This window comes from Bidens hawaiensis, unplaced genomic scaffold (genome assembly GCF_021521415.1).
Source record: "Bidens hawaiensis isolate Kalapana, Puna unplaced genomic scaffold, B.hawaiensis_p1.1 tig00055277_1, whole genome shotgun sequence".
Lineage (NCBI taxonomy): Eukaryota > Viridiplantae > Streptophyta > Magnoliopsida > Asterales > Asteraceae > Bidens > Bidens hawaiensis.
The window spans coordinates 1-5293 of NW_027499994.1; the positions used below are offsets into that span (position 1 = coordinate 1).

General features: G+C 32.6%; 1 pseudogene across 1 annotated transcript; it reads right to left on the bottom strand.

The window, feature by feature from the left end:
• Positions 1–91: 91 nt before the first annotated feature.
• Positions 92–2395, bottom strand: LOC143601051 (ribose-phosphate pyrophosphokinase 2, chloroplastic-like; annotated as a pseudogene). Its single transcript, XR_013147587.1, has 4 exons — positions 2187–2395; positions 645–803; positions 314–562; positions 92–234 (listed from the first exon to the last, which is right to left on the bottom strand). The product of XR_013147587.1 is annotated as a ribose-phosphate pyrophosphokinase 2, chloroplastic-like (transcript).
• Between the last annotated feature and the right edge of the window lie 2898 nt (positions 2396–5293).

Consider the following 5293-nt stretch of genomic DNA (forward strand, 5'->3'; position numbering starts at 1 on the left):
ATAACAGGCTTGTGGAACATAACAAAACAGATCATTATCAGAATATCAGCAACAAAGTTAACTTTCATAATCAAGATGTTGAGTTAATTACCTGACAGTGCACACGGTCCACTGGGATATCAAAATAACCCATTGATTGACCGGAGTGAAGGTCACAAACAAGCACTCGGTCTGCACCTGCTTGTGTTATGAGGTTTGCTACAAGTTTGCAGCTATAGATTCACGTCCTTGAGTCTGACTCAAACAAAACATGGTATCAGAACAAAGACACACAAACCAATATATAATACATTATTTGACTATTTGAAATCACCTTTCTATCGGCTCTAGCATAACCAAAGTAAGGGATGACAGTTGTGATGTTTTTGGCAGATGCTCTTCTGCAAGCATCAATCATTACTAAAAGCTCCATGAGATTTTCATTAGCAGGAGGGCTAGTCGGCTGCACAAGATAAACATCACACCCTCGCACACTTTCTTGCAGCTGAACATAAATTTCACCATCTGCAAACCGTTTTACATTAATCATTCCAAGCTCAAGGCCCATGTACCTCGCGATTTCCTAAACAACAATACAGTTCTTACTTAGATTTTAGTTCTTATTGGAATATATACACATTAAAATGAATAAAAACATAGAATACCTTGAAAAGTTCAGAATTTGCAGTGCCAGAGAAAAGTTTAAGCTTTCCATTCACAACACTATTATTCAGACTCCCGACTTGCATGAAGTTGGGCAGCATATTGTTATTAACAGTCGGTACCAATGGCTTCTCATTCAGTGATTTGCTAATCTCACACCTCTAAACAAAGAAACAATTCATTCCAGTTAATCACTTAACTTTATAGTTTATACAGCCTATAGTACAAGTACAAAAAGATAGCACCTCTACTGTTCTTACAGATAGGCCTGTAACGACCTGAACAAACACAAACAAGGGCATGTTCGTGTCCGTTCATTTAACTTAAAAAAGAACATGAACACAAACAACTCATCAAACAAATATTAGCATTCATGTCCGTACGTTTAAAAATGAATGTGTTCGTGTTAGTTTCAGTTCATTCATTAAAAATTTAAACAAACAGTTCATGAACATAACTGAACAAACAGATATAAAACATTAAGTACAAATAATATTTTAAAACAAACGAAACAATGAAGCATGTGTTCATGTTGGCTAGTTTAGTAGGATTGCTCACGAGCCGAGCCGAACCGAGCGAAGGCTTGCTCATTGCTTGGCTCGTTTACAACCGTACCGAACCGAACGACTGGAATTCGAACCAAGCAAAAATCTAAATAAGCCAAAATCGAATCAAGCATTTTTCAATCGAACATCGATCGATTTTTCGAGCATTATTTATTTCTTTTTCACTTTAAAAATTTCAATACGAAACAAGTTTGAAGGTTGTAAATGATATATTTTGTAAACATATTAACAGATTTTAGACAAACATGTAATAGGTGGTAAATTTTTATGAGAAATAAATTTGAACTGAGATATAATGAACATATAAACAAACTTCCGGTATTCTGAAAACTTGAAGCAAACAAATAAAATTATTAAATTGACGGAATTGAGAAAATTTTAAAGGGTTTAAAAAATTATATACTTATATTTATGTGTGTTGTCTATATTTATATATTTGTTCATATATAACTATATACAAAATAAATTAAAGATATCCGAGCCGAACCGAACAGAGCAGACCTTTGCTCGTTTACAAACCGAACCGAGCAGAGCGGCTCGTTTACAATCGAGCAAGCATTTTCCGAGCGAGCTACGAGCGGTTTAGACGGCCCTATAGATTAGATATTAAATAAACGAACTTCCCCCTGAACAATTGACTAAGCATTCCTTTTGTTTGCATGCCTAGGTTATAGAGAATATGTAGTTCATCCCATGACATTAAAACCTAAAATTAACAACTCCAGTTTCCTCAACTCACCTTAATCTTAATTAATTTCAATTAAACAAATTAGGTTAAACTTAAACATTACCTGATTACTACCTAAAACTCAAAATGATGTATGACTTCAATATAATAATAATAATAATAATAATAAAAATACACCAAATCAACAATTCAACAATTTGAATGCTCTGTTAAGACGAGCGTTATTAAATAAACATTCATTTACTCCAATAAAACAGGAATTGATTGAAAATGTGAAGGAATAAGCTTACGATGTTATTAACGGAGGCAGGGATGAAGCATCGGCTGTAAATTGAACGGCGGAGGCGGTACGACGGAGACGATGAAGAGGTGGAGCATGACGACGGAGATGGCAGCACCAGAGACGCCATGGATGCTGCCTGCCTGCGTGAGAATAAAGCTAGGGTTTGTTTGTATTGGCACTTTTATTGAGCAAGCTTTTATTATTTTTCCTAAAATGCAATTTGTGTTTGTATGGCGCTAGTGGCTTTGTTCTTCAGAATCTCTTATATATATGTGTGCATATGCATATCATTATCGTATCACTGGCAGGTTCAATTTACAAAACGACAACACTTTAGTCCCAAAGGCCAAAGGTCAAAAACAAAATTTATTTAATAAAATATATATGGTAACTAATTTAATTCATAACGCAACTCAACCCAATTTTTTAATAAAAATTTAATTTTTTTTCTTTCACCTATACAACCCAATCTTATCTAACTTTTCATTTTTATTCACAACTCAATCCAAACCAATTATTTTAATAATCTTATTTAGATTCTAATTTATTCTATAAATTTATTAAAACTAATAAAAATATATATTAAAACTAGATAAATGATAGAATACGAAAATCTTTTATCGTACAATAGGTACGCGACATTCTGGAATGTACATCTTCAATAACCAACCATCCTAACCCTAAAATCACAATTACGCGGGCCGACCTCCGTCAACCTCTTCTCCCGTCGATTCCGTCCACCTTCATCATTGCCATTCAGCGATTCCGTCAACCATCCACCTTCGCGACCACCATCTTCTTCCGACACAACCATCAATCGTTGCTCACATGTCAGTTGATAAAACTACCCAATTGAAATAGAAATTGTTGAACTAATTAATCAATTAAACTTTGAAATTGGTCCAATTAATCATCAATTTGAAGTTTCAATTAATCAATTTTGAGTTTTGCAGAAACCCAGTTGCAGACGTTCCATATTTTGTTCATATGATCGAATCAATGATCAAATTAACAATCGATTGACGATTGTTTGATGATTATGAGATTATATGAAGTGATTTTAGTGTTCAAAATCATGTTTACAGATGTTTAAAATCTTTTTGTTGTTAGTTTTAGAAGTTCTAAACACCTAGAACTTTTTAAAACTTTTAAACATTTTTGAACACCAGAACTTCTTAGAACTTCTAAACTTTATCAGAATTTTAAACTTTTTTAAACACTCTGAACTTTTTAGAATGTATTAGAATGTTTAAAGATGTTCATTTTTTTTAACACCGGAACTTCTTTGAATGTATTAGAACGTTTAAAGATGTTCTTTTTTGGTCAGAACGTTTAAAGGTCTTCAGTTTTGTTTCAGAACATTTAAACGTAATATTTTGAACCCTAATCAGAGCTCGATTGAGTGCGTTATTTCTGCAATTCCATAATCGATTGATGATTCTAAAGCCTCTTACACATCAATTCGATTGATTAAATCATCAATTTTTGATCAATTTGAAGATTTTTAATGTTCAGTGACGTTCTATTCCAATTTTGGTTTTTGACCTTTGAAATTTCATACTGTAAGTTGTGATTAGAGTTTAGAAATTGGATGAGATAGATTAAGGAGTTCTGAATTTGGATCGGAATCGCTTTTAAATCGATGAATTTGATCGCGGACTACTGCTTGGGTTATTTACGAAACTGCCACCGCATGAAATTAACATCGACGTTCAAAAAGCTCGCGTATCTAATGTACGATAACTGATTATTGTACAATAACCCACCCCATTAAAACTAATCTAAAATTTCATTTTCATTCACAACCAACTCAAACATACTTTTTAACTACATAAATATGATTTATAGTTTTCAAAATATATTTAAAAAAATAGACTTTTAAGATAATAAGTTTACGAACTAATAATTGTAACGCAACATACTTAAAAAATGTGTTTTTTAATCGAAACTCCGTTTTTAATCAAACTTATATCGGAACGTTAAAAAAAATAATTAAACAAGACTGGTTTTTTTATCTTTTAAAAAGTTAAATATCAATAGTTATTAAAGAAAAAATAGTTTATATGTGAAATTATTGTTAAATGAAAAAAAATATACATGGACCAATTAGCTAGTGACATGTGTCATATAGTAGGTTGCAACCTTGGGTTGCTACAACAACCTGGGTTGAGAAATAAAACTCATTTTTTTTCTTTTTATTAATTGATTGGGCCCACATAACAGTGTAATGACCTCCTAGGAGGAGGTTGTTGATAAACTTGGTCTAAAATTTGGCTCACAAACAACAACTTATTTGTTTGATCTAGTGGCAAAGGTGTATGACCTTCAAATTAATGATTATGCATTCTACTATTTAAGTTTTACCTTAGACATGTGTATAAAATAAGGTGGAAAAATAAATATTAATTCCTCAGAAAAAAAGTTTGAGCTCATTAAGATGAATGAGCCAGTTTGGCTAAACTCAGTTTTTAAACAACCCAAGCTCGAATCTAGCCCGGCTTGATTTGGCTCAGCTTGATTTTTAAATGAGCCAAGCCCAAACCTACCACAGCTCGTTTACAACCCTAGTTAGGGCTATCACTTTTACCCGAAACCCGAAACCCAACCCGAAAAAACCCGTACCCGAACCCGAATTGAACCCGAACCAAAAAACCCGAACCCGAGAAAAGACTAACCTGAACCCGAACCGAAGTAATTCGGGTTGGTTTTCGGGTTTGATTTATAAGTTTCGGGTCAACCCGAATAACCCGAATAAACTTTTAGTCATGAAATTAAATATATTTTTAGGTATAATATTTCTTAGTCTTAGCCACTAATGTTATCAGTTGATGACCCTAATTAATTGTTGTCATTCCAACTATTATGGATTGATTGTTTATTATTAATTATGTTTTTCGTTTATTACTAATAGCAAACGTAATCGAACAACCGAATCACGTCCGATTGAAGAACATTATGGTTCGAGTTAGTTACTTAGTTTTATACTTCTTTTGAACTGTTTTATAAAGTGATGTTGATTTATTATTTGATTATTTGCGTTACGAGTAAAGAATAATATGTTGTTTTAATTTTAGCATTGAAGTTTTTTATTTTTTTTTGTTTTTCGTTTTGTTT